Source organism: Apteryx mantelli, chromosome 5 (assembly GCF_036417845.1).
Source record: "Apteryx mantelli isolate bAptMan1 chromosome 5, bAptMan1.hap1, whole genome shotgun sequence".
Lineage (NCBI taxonomy): Eukaryota > Metazoa > Chordata > Aves > Apterygiformes > Apterygidae > Apteryx > Apteryx mantelli.
In genome coordinates, this window is record NC_089982.1 from 61,195,848 (window position 1) to 61,208,518 (window position 12,671).

Sequence of the window (12,671 nt, forward strand, 5' to 3'; positions counted from 1 at the left end):
AACTGTCTTGAAAAGAGTTGCAATGAATTCCACATGCTTGTCCACTGAACTGCACATCTGCTCCTAAAAACAGGTAGTAGAGGTCACCTGAATATTAATACATAAAATGAATACTACCTAACCACCAGGATTTTAAATACTAAAAATCCATTCTGATGGTCTCTGAAGATACTACCCAACTCTGCATGGGTCCAGGTGTGTTTTGTTAATTTTTCTACACATCTTACCTAAAAAATAAAGGAAAAATTAATCTTCCCCAGAGGTTGAACAGGGCTCCAAGGAAAAAAAATAGTCCTTAAATCAAGAAGCACATGTAAATGTATCAGTGTTAGCTGAATCCAAAACAGTCACTTAAGTTTCATCTAAAATCCATTTAAAGTATCCCATTCTCAGGGCTTGGATTTACCCTGTTTGCTTTGGTTACTGTAATATCCATTTATGACAATGTTCATAGGCTTAGAAGTCAGGTTAGATATTCAGAACAGGGCTTACTAAGCCAACATAAATTTAGTCACAGAGAAAAGTTTTTGTTTTTGTTTTTTTTTAAAGGAGCTTTCCTGTCTGGAGAAAAATAAAAGAACCTGGAAGAATTCAGCAACTGTAATAGAGAAAAATAGGCATGGATTCAATGATGACAAATAGTTCTGGATATTTTAGAGTTAACAGCACAGGAGAACAGAATTTGTTCTTTCTGCCACTCTAAAAATCCAAGAAAGAAGGTGATATTCTGACCAAACAGAAAGTATTTTCTCTTTTGCTATAAAAGTCAGTTTAGTACAACAGTCCTCAAGCTTTTCCCCTGCACTCCCCCACATTGCTCAGGATAAATTATATGCTGCTTCTCCCAGAGTAAGAAATACTTGTTTAGTCTCCTTTTTTCCCCTCCCCTTTGCTCCTCTCATTCACATAAACCATACTGGAGAATGATGATGGCAGTGCACAGGGCTGGCAGGGGAAAGGAGAAAAGCAAACCAGAACTTCTCCAACAGGCAGCCATGAAATGCCCCACGCTGAGCCAACATCCTCCAGCTCAAACTCTCTTTCCCCAAAAGCAGTGAAACTCAGTCCATCCCTCCCCACCTCAAGACCAGCACAAACTACTCATCCGAGTTTCTGCTAAAATTTGTTTCACCCAGCCTGCAACACTTCGAAAAAGCAACCAATGTTACTTCCTGAAGGCTGGCAGCTCATCTGGAGGAGACCACGTCTCATTCTCCTTTCCCAGACTACATTATTTGCTCACAAAAACTGCTAGTCCTGTAGAAGCAACTTTTATCTTCTCTTCACAGAGGTTTTGGGCCTCAGAAAAATAGCTTTTCCTGGGAGGATTTAAGCACCAACATCCTTAGTACCACATGCAGTACTGATAGATCCATGAATCAAATGTAAATTTAATTTTATGAAGTCAGATTGAAACAGAACACGTAGCGCAAACAGAAGAAAGCCGACTCTTTACTAAAATGAAGTACCAGTTTACCGAAACCAAAGTGAAACTCCTGTGTTTAGTCGGGGAACATCTTGAGTGTTTTCAGGATGCTTTGTTTTAACTGGACCAGAGGACCAGTTCATGACTTCACAGAAACAAGGACAGCAACTAACAAGAACTTAGAGCTCAAACCTTTTCTCTAACTAAACATAAAATATTTCTTTTTAGAACATGTAGGAAGTCAAGTAATGTTTGTGATATTAGCACTTTCAAGACTTTTAGAGTTCCTCATAATTGTTTGTGAATTCTTTGCCAAAGCAGTCTGCAGACCTGCCATATCCACTGCCATTAAGATGATGTGATGAGCACGCTTTCCCCAAATACAAATGTCATCTTAATAGAGATGAGATGACAGTCCTCTGCCCTACACACTGACTCATGGCTGCAATACTGCTAACCACAGCTCAGATTACTGAACTCTGTGCCAAGCAGAGAACACCAAGCTTGATGTATTAATGAGTCCAGGCCTTTAACATGAAGATGAGCTGGGAAGAGCTAGACGAGATACAAAGACCCTGCATTTGCCTATGGAAGAAATGAGCTGAACCTCAAGCAGATTACTCAGTTGAGGGAAAACAAACAAACAAAAAGAAAATCTCAAGGTCCCAAGGAGGGCATTATTTTCCTAAAACAGAGAATGGTTTTCAAATTTCAGAAACATTTTTTCCCATTAGTTAAGAAATCTTCAAATGAAAGATGAATTTGTTGTGATACAGGGTCCCTATCACAACAAATCCCTGAACACATCCCTGGACAAAGAAGAAGGAAGAATGTGAGGATAGAAAAAGAAACAAAATAATAAAAATCAAATTTTATAATGAGTCATACAAACGCTAAATCAAACTGAACTGGAAACAAATCCAGCATCTCTCCAAACAGTCTTAACACACTGATTCAGTGTTAAGAACACATATATAACTAATCTGGTTGACTGCACAACTGCCTCATCTATAACATATGAACATTCTGTTGCAATCAGGCTTCCAAAGTTCTTGCCAACATACTTCCACACTGTCTTGCTTATGCTGGTTCTCTTGACCAGATTCGCAAGTCAGAGTAGTAATGGAGTATGCGGAAAAGGGGAACTAAGACACCCATGACTAAAATTTAACAGACAGCTACCGCTGTCCAGCTGTTCCTCAAGACACACCTGGAGTTTTTGCCATGAACAATGAGCACCTACCTCAGGACAACACTGTTTGTGAAAGCACACAAAACAGACAGGGAATTATCTCCCCAGTTCTGCTTCCAAGTTATAATCCATTAAAGGTGATGTCAACGATCAGGACAGCTCATTGTTAGCACAATGGTTTTATGAGTAATACCAATACAATGGGATATTTATTGCATGTTTGTTATCTGTACAAAGTGATCTAAAAATCTCTCTTCTGAAAACATCTGTATGACAGGAGCAGACAGACTCCCATAACACAAATTACTGTCATCCAAGTACAAACAACAGCAATAAAGATAAGCAGCTACAGGTTTCCAACAGTAGAGTGGGAACACAGCAACCACCCAGCAGTAAGGAATGTGAGGAACTAAACTGAGCAACATTGCCTTCCAGCAGGGCAGGGCAAGGCAAGCAGCTTGGAAAAGCTCACAGCACAGGAACAGTGTTTTTCCTTTTTTCCAGTGACTGAGTAGAGCTCTTGGCTGCTCTGGTGGGCTCAGTATTTGAAGGGTTCAACACCTCTAAAACTAAGCCCACACAACAGTAAGTCACAGGAACAGCAGCTGAAGGGAATGGGGGTGAGAGAGGGCAAAGTCCTTACGTTCGTATTCTGAAGAAGCTCTTGAACAAGTTAGAGGTAAGCTTTTTCTCACCCGCTAAACCATTTGAAAAAGAATAATGTATCAGACAACTGTCAGGTACCCTCACAGGACGTTCACCACATAGAATGACCTGAAGATCAGCAGGTTTAAATCATTAAAAGACAGTTTTAATAATTGTTTCCCAAAACCAGGTATACCCTGCCCTTTTCACCAATATGCTTGCTAATGGAATGGAAGAAAAATTAAATTCATTTACTTGAATGTTCTCAGTTTCAAGTGAAGCAGACCATACACTGTATGATTTTGCAACTATAAGCTGAATCAAACTATAAACTATAAACTATAAACTATAAACTATAAAACTTTGCAACTATAAGCACTAGACAAATCCAGTATTTGTGGCACATAATATGTATCTATATGAACAGCAAATCAGAAAAAAAAATTTTTCAGTTTATATGCAACCTCAGTTAAAGTTAAGTCAACTAATACATAACATTCAGCTGAAAGGATGGCTCCAGTTCTGACTTAATGAACTCAGACAGAATTATGACATTTACTCATTACATAGCATAGCAAAGGATTTCCACCGCCCCTCTACTAAAGTCACCAATTCCTCTGTTTAGATACCAGTATATTCATTTCTTTCATTTCTTTAGTTACTACTTTTTTCAGTAGCCTCTACCATTACACAATTCAGGAAAAACAGCAAACAAAAAGCCCACAGCATTTGTGTTGTATCATGTATTCCTGACTTTAGGCAGGCAGTCTGGCTGCCTTATACAAATGCACATTAACAGGAATTCACGAAAAGTGGCTATGTAAGCATGGACATGATTTCACATACACCAACAGAAAATCTTTGACAGCCATATACTGTAGTTTTTTTTCTCATTAATCTTACAGGTATGCACGACCATTATCTGCTTTTTAATGCCAGCTACAATTCTCTGATATGGAGCTTCCATATACTGCACAGATTCTACTTTCCCCAATTTGGGTTAACTAAACTGCAGGGAGGGAAGATTGGTGCAAGTCACAAAAAGTTGGTGGCAAGAACATTTCCCAGTTTCACTTTATCTATAAGAAGCAGCCCAACTCAAGTCATAGTGGTCATCCAGAAAAAATATACTTATTCGTGTAAACACAGGGATTCTTGAAACACTTCTTGAAAGAAGCAACTTTGGATCCCTAAAGGAGCCTGCTACCACGGCTCTACAGCGGCCCCCGCGGCTCGCAGGGAGCAGGGCTCGCGGGGCAGCGCCGGGGCCCGCTGCGCGGCGCGGCTGCGGACGTGCCGGCGGGCGGTCAGGCGCCCGCACTGCGGCGGCGGCTGCTGCAGCGACCGGAACAGGCCCCTGCAGCGCCCCGGGCAGCGGCTCCCAACAGGAGGGGCTGTCTCGATCAGGGCCAGCGGAACGAGAAAGGAATAAACAAGAGCGCCACGCAGACGTGCAAGGGGCGACTTCCAAACCTTCGCTTTTCTGGAATAACCCCACGGTTTTTTCCGTTTTCTTGCTTTCCCGGCAGGGCTTCTCCCGCTCGCTTCCCCCACGGCATGGCGGCGCAGGACGCCGCGGGCAGGCCCGGCCCGGGAGCAGGCTCACCTGCGCCCGCCGCTGCCGCCTGCGCCAGGCCCCCGCGCTGCCCCCCGGGCCCTTACCCGCCGGCGAGCGGCTCCTCCCGCGCCGAGCCGCGGCCCGCAGCCCCTCGGCGCGGGCGAGGCGGCGCCGCCTGTTCGGCCGGGCCGGCGACCGTTGGGCTGGAAAGGCGGCGGCGCCGCTCCCGCCTGGCCAGCCCCGCCGCCGCCGCTGAGCCCCGCGAGGCCCCCAGAACCCTCCTCCTGCCCCCGCGCCTTGGTTCCGCCCGTGCGGGCCGTTAGGGCGCAGCGGGAGGCAGGAGGCGGGGCCGGGGCCCGGCCCAACCGCCCGTCCGGGGGCGCCGCGCTGGGCCGCGACGTCGAGGGGCTCCCGTTTGTCGCCTCAGTGGTTAATGAGCACGGAGTCATGCTAGGTGAAGACCCGCCGTGGCAACCGGGAGGGTGTTTGTGTGGGATGTGTTTCCCAGGGTTACCGGGACCGGAGCCTTCCAAAGCCTCTTTCTGTGGGTAGCGACTTCTGGCCTATTCCCCTTCTCCTTTTCTTTTTTTTTCCTTCTCCCCAAACATATTTAAATCCCCAGACAGGATGAAGTCAGGTAAACTTAACACAGCTTTAAAAAATAAATCCTACCTACATCTGCTTACGTTTGCAATTTCATCCTTTGCCACCAGTTACAGGATTGGATATCCAGAAAGTATGGGAAGAAACTCAGATAAACTACTCATTCTTCACTTGTGATTGTAATTAAAAGGGCACTATTACAGTACACCATGCTCTCTTTTTAACGATTTCAATCTCCACTCCTATTCAGAGTCTTGAAACATACACTTGGATCAGTTTTTTAGTTATTTTCAAACAATTTATTTAAATTATCCTCAGTAATCAGCCAACAAGTTAAAACTGTGAATTTTTACTTTAAGTCATCCCTAACCATATCAGAAATCTACTTCTTCCCCATAAACCCCATTTTCTGTTACCTCAGTGCTGTTATGGGCAATCTTCAAATTCTGCTGAATAAGGGAAAAGAGAAAATTCCCTATGGTTCAGCTAGAATCTGTCATGACCCTCAGTGTGTCATTTCTCCAATATTGTTCTGTCTGGCAGCTTGCACACTCCTGCATCTGCCACAGATGCAACCAGAACTGGTCTAGTTTGACTTGTACATAAGTAAATCTTAGTACATATACATTTTTACAAATTGTGAGGACCCAGACCTTTTGGGAAACTAGCTTCATTGAAGCACACAAGCTAACACTTGTTATCCCTGTGGAAAATCTGGGCCTTAGCCAGGTCCTTATTTGCTATCAATACCATCAGCTAGCTAATCAAACCTGGTTGCTACTCTATGCAATTGCATGCATCAGGACTAGAAAAAATTGGACAGTTAAAAATAGAACTTAGTTGGCTGATAATGCAAGAACACTATTGTCGGGGATCTGCTACATGCTGCAGCAACAAGCCTACGACTGTGACAGCAGCAAGTACAAAGCAGATCAGATAGGCTGGGTAGACTTTGCACAGAGTAGCTCAAACAAATCTTGAATCCTTCCTGACAAAGGGGAGGAATACATGATTAACAGGTTGTTTGGATCAATACTAGTTACTGTATAGGTGCAAATTAGTTTTTGTGCTGTTTGTTTCATTTTGTCCAAGTAGAATAGGCATGTCTTTTTAAAAGGGCTGACTTCTGCCTAGTTTCAATGCCATTTTTCTGTACTATTCTTTCATGTTCAAAATGTCAGTCAGTCTTTTTATACTGACAAACCTGCAGGTGCTTCATTGCTTTTCTTTTCACCAGAGCAGCTATTGCTGTATGTTTAGCTAGAGCTGACTGCTGTCCTGCTTGTGTCCATACACTTTCCTTTCATACTTCAGTTTTCCAGTAACTGTCACATTTCTTTCAGGTGGGAAAAAGGATCTCCTGTGCATTAGATTAAAATGGGAGGAGAACTGGGTGTAAAAAATGGAATCCTTACCCTTTTTAATTTCTACAGATTCAAGTGATATTACGGTTTGAGGTATTTTACTACTGAAGGTCAGAAAAAAATTTGCCGCCTTCTTACCAGACTTATGAATTCAAGTTCTTCCTAAAATGTCGTATTTCAGTTTTGGCAGTCAGAACCAGAAAGTAATGAGAGAACTCAGAGCAGGCACATTAATTACAAACAGGACTGACTCAGAGAGAAAGGTGTGAACTCAAGTAGCCCTTTTAGACAATAGGATTTTTTCTTGTATGAGGAATGAAGGATTAAGCCCTTACGGAACAAATTGCAATATGTCTAAATTCATAAAAAACATGCTTTTAAATTAAGACATGAAATAATTTACAAGTATCTGAATGGTTTAAATATTAAAATAATTTGCTTAGATTCATATGAAGATAAACTTGAAAAGAGACTTAGAGAATATGAGCAGTTTTCCTATTCAAATGCCTGATTTTTTGCATGAAATCATTTCAAATTTCCAAATTAAAGCATAATGAAGCAGGGCATGGCAGAACCAGCAGAGAGATGATAATGATGATCGCAAAAATCTCTTTTTCTTATGATCTAAGGTCCATGTTGTAAAACATTACTGTGCTGGTTCTGGCAGAGAAAGATGTTTCACAGTTGCAGTGTTTGGTCCCCTGGTTACCTGAGCGTAAGAACTGCTTGAGGCACTGCTGCCCCAGTCTGATGGTAGACTCTTGAACCAGGGTTACAAGACTGGGATGAGAAATCTTCTATATCCTAAATTTGAATGTCTTTGTACACCCTTTCTGACTGTTGAGCATCTGCTGAGCTACGGATGTTGAGCCCCAAATCTCTGTTCTCCAGCAAACCTTTGTTGACCTCACAAAACAGCTTCACGGAAACTCTTGCAAGGAGTGTGTCGGGCTGTTCTTTGCTCCAGGCATATGATGTGAGTTTCTCTGGAATTGAGAAAAAACCTCTTTTGACACAGTTTATTGACACTGCAAAACTCAAATGTATCATGTACCTCTATTTACAGAACAAGTATCAATGAAGCGTCTTAATTTAGAAAATGAAAGAAAGAAATGCATCTTAACCCCACCATCCCAAAGTGAAGCTTCCTTTTTGTCTGAGACATCTTTAGCTACTGCCCCTTACTGAAATGATCTTTAAAACTCCTCCTTTAAAACTCCTTTAAAACTTAAGTTAGCTTTCCTAGCCTGGCCATCTCCACATGATTCATGGAAAAAACAATAAAAAGAAATTCTACTTTTTTGTCTGGGCCCTTTCTTCACGGAGCTTAGCATGTCTTGGGAGCTGAGTAATCTCATTAGTGTTTATCCAGTGGGAGCTAAAGTGGCTTACCAGTTTGCAGGCTTAGACCCCTAAATAGTACATGAATAAATTGCTGACAGAGACAGAATAAAAGATTAAATCCCATTTCCTTCCCACACAAATTGTAATAGTTGAATATGTTTGTTAAATCATGTCAAACCTGTTATACAAATTTGTTTCATTCAAGATAAGTATTAGGAAGCCATTAGACTTTTCTGTGTAAGATGTTTTTTTAAATTATGCATAGTACTACTCAAGTATGGGATGTGACAAAACCTGAGTAAGAACTGAACTTGGTGGCTCAAAGATTTACTTGAGACCTATAGCAAATATAAGGTTGAAGGCAATGGACAATGGAATGATTTGTCTGAAAGAGAGGAAATAGAGAAAATCACAGAAAAAAAGTTAAGCAATTACAGGCACTTGAGACATCTACACAATCTTCAGTTGCCTGGCCCTGAGAACAGGCTGAGACACAGAGCTTTTGGCCAAAATCTTGATCGCAAGAGTCCTGAAGCTCTGAGCAGGTAAACTGTGTGGGGAAACAAAGCTTTATACATTCCTGTGACTAGGCAAAATTGCTTTAAAAATTCTCTCCATCAATTTCACCTCATAACAAAAATACAGAAAATGCACAGAAGGGGCTCCAAACTTCATCTTAACTATCCAGGTCAGAAAAGGATAGCAATGCTAAAATCATAAGAATAGCTGCATGGGATCAGACCAAAGATTCATCTATTCCAGTATTCTGTTTCCAACAGCAGCAAAAAACAGTTGTCTAGAGAAGAGAATAAAAGTAGGACAAGCACGTAATACTTCTGGGTACTTCTGCAGTCTTAAAGCCATTAGTGGTTTCTATATTCTATATTAAATATTCCTCAAAGAAATTCTATTCCAAGAGTTAGTCTAAAGCCTGCTCAAACCAGTCCAAAACAACCTACAGCAAAGATGCTTCATATTGTCAGAAGAACCACTTCTTTTTGTTTGTTTTGAGGCTCTTCCATTTGATGCAGGTTTTTTCCATTTGTTTCGATTGCAAGAGACAGTGATTACCCTCTAAATCTACATCTATTCCTCTGATGATTTTGAAGACCTCATATCTCCACTCAGACTTATTTTTTCCAGAATGAAAAGTCCTATCTTGCATAGATGTTCATTTTATTTTTCCCTCCCAAATTTTGGTTATCTTTGTTGCCTTCTATGATTTTTTTCAGTTCTATGATATAGAGATGGGTGGAATCTGAACCACACAGTTTTCATTATGTTGGCTAATAATGGATTTATGTAGTGATATAATGAGGTTTTCTGCTTTGTTCTCTACTCCTTCCTGCGAATTATTAACTTTCACTTTGCTTTTTGGAATGGTCCAGTGCACTGAGTTGATGCTTTTATGGAGTTGTCTGTGATAGGAACAAGATCTTGTTCTTGAGTGGCAACAGTGAGTTCAGAGCCAATCTGTCTGTGTGAAGTCAGGACTGTTTCCTCATATGTGCATCACGTGCACCAATTTCCAGCTGCCATTTTATTGACCAGATGTTCAGTCTCATGAGGTCTTTCTGGCCTAATGTCTAACACTTTCCCTCATCCTCATTACTCTCGATACTTTATTTAGTGAACTATCTCATCTCACTACTCTCTGCCCTTTCCAGATTGTTTGCAAATATACTGAACAAAAAAGATCCCAATATCAATTACTACAGAATTCCACTTCACTTCACACTTATCATCTGTTTGCTGTCTTTTTCACCAATTATTCTTCCATGCCAGGACCTTCTTTCTTATCCCTCTTATGTTGCAATTGCAATCCAACTATAAGAAATTTTGCAAAGGCAAAAAGCCCTGAATCTGCCAGACTGGACAATCATTCCAACACAGGTCAGAGTCCACAAACCTCCTACCTGCTGGTATTGTCAGCAACAATCTCTAAAAAGTTGAATTTCTCAGAGAAATCAGGAATGCAAAAACATGATTTTTCAAATGAAGTGGCAGGTACTGGCAAGGTATCAAACCCTAGGAGATCAGTTCATATGACCTTCAATTCATCCAAGTCTTTCTCTTTATAGAAGACTTTTTTGATGCCTTATTTCATCCAGAGAATCTTGGATTTACTAGGTTGGGAAGTGCTTCATAACAAAAGATCAGTAAATAATTTACTTAAAGTAAATAACAAGTTGTTGATATTATATACCAAGGTGCCGTGTATAATGTAGGCATATCTGTATTTTGCACTGTGTTGTTCTTGGTGGCTATGGAACTTGACCTTTTGTGTTGTTGCTCTGTTTTGATAGCTCTTTCAGACATATTAGATTAAATATATGAGGAAGGATACTATTTGTATTTTACCCAACACAAGTTACAAAAATTAATGTGTAAACAGATCTATTTATATAGCTACTGGGAGTTAGTAACAGAACACAGACTTCAAGAATTTTCTGCACTTTATGCACTGTGTGAGTAACTGTGGTTCGAGTCAATCTGAAAATAAGTTTTATTGTGGAGCTTTTCAGAAATATTACAACTCAAAACTGAGAGTCACTGAAATATTTTGTTTGACCCAAAGATGTCTTTGTTTTGCCTTTCAAGCCATTTAACAAGACCCAAATCTTATATTTAAAGCCTCTAGGGAGCTATAGTATGGAAAGACTTGTGAGATTATTTGCGATTTTAGTATAAATTCCTTTCTTCCTTTGCGCATTTTTTCCAGTCCTTCTGGTTGAAGTGTTGCACGTATCATATATTTCTGAAATATTCATTGGTATGCTGATTAGGGTCAGATCTCCTACCTCAGAAGTGGAAGATTCAAGTGCTGCAACAGAGAGTTTTCCTCTCGTTAGAAAGAGAAGTTAATCTGAATGCAGTATAATACATTCAACTTTAAATACCATTTCACCATACACAAAATACTTCCTGGCTTCTGAAGTAAGCAAATAGGGGGGTTGAACTGAGAATATAAGATTGAGGGAAGAAAACACTCCTTCTAATTGCATATCTAGCCAGGAAAATTAAGTGGTTCATTCAAAAAATGTCAAAACAATTTTTGACATTTAGTTGGTCTGGGTTTTTTTTTTTAAGTTAATGGCCAAATTAGTCCAAAAATTACTAATAGCTTCAGAATGATCAACTGTTCACTGGAAATGTTGCCCAGATGTACTCTTTATTCAACAACTATGCTTTTACTTACTTTTTCTCTTACACCAATTACAAGAAATCCTGGATTATGCTTTATAATAAAAAAAAAGTTTGATTTAATTTAGAGTGATGTAATTTTTCCCCATTCACTAGTCTGATCATTCCTTTTACAGCTTGGAGAGCCATAACTGTGACTCAGAATACTACAGAAGAAGTAACAGGAATTGTCTTGACAATAGGATAAGAAATATCCTACTAGAATAGCAGGATAAATAAAGCATTGTTTTAGCAGTTTGAACTATGGAGGACAAGGGAAAACTGATTAAGAGATCTGAGGAAGAAAAGTAAACAACAGACACCAGAATAGTTGCTATTCATAAGAGAGGTAGTGGCTTGGGAAAGGGCTGCATGGACCGGAGAAAAGAAAAATGAGCTACTTCAGGGAAAGTAAGAGCAAAGGACAGAGCAAATAGAGCCAAAGTTGCTAGCCAAAGGCCATAAAAGAAAAAGGAGCAGAGAAGAATAGTGGGGCTTCCAGTCAAAAAGAAACAAGATAAAATGGCCATCATTGCAATAGTAATTAATACTTTTTGGCTGAAGTGACCTTAGCTTTCCAAGTCTTCAAATAGTATGGTTAAAATTTTTTGTGGAAAAAAAGCGGTCAGGATTTTAATAGAAAATTCCTCTTCAATTTCATTGGTTTATAAGTTATGTAAATGCATTTCTACCATTCAGTTAACAAGAAAAAGGTAAGGCTAAATTCCTTGTTTATGATGGTTATAACCTTTAACTAATGCAGCAATCATTGCTGCTAACGTTAGGATTCAATAATGATTTCCCATTCACAGATACTTTTCATAGACATTTTTGTCACAGGCAAAAACTGTAATTGGCATAACTGGATATTTCTCAAAATAACATTGTGTAGCATATCCAAAGTTTGACATATCATTCAGATATTCTTAAAATTAATGTAGCTACATTTACAATATTATTCTTTGAAGTTAAGAATAGGAGAACAATTACAGTACAAACACTTCCCTGTAATCTAATCACAGCTCAAATGTAAGGTTTTAATATATAGGTCACATCAGATGCCCATGTATGTAGTTTTTCAAGATAAACAAAGGCATTACATAGGTTCCATAGAAACCATTTGTACAAAACAATGTTGATTTATGTATATACTAACAAAATTGCAAAGATGTCAGCAAGGAACATAAAGAAGGTAGGTACAGTAAGGAGAAGTAAAGCACAGTCAGATAATTTGACACCAAGGAGTAATTGTGTGGTTTGGCAAGGTGTAACAGAGAACATTCTTTCACCTTTCAGGGACAACTTGTTCAGGTTTTAGTGACATAAACAACTCATTTAACTTTCATCTTGTACAAA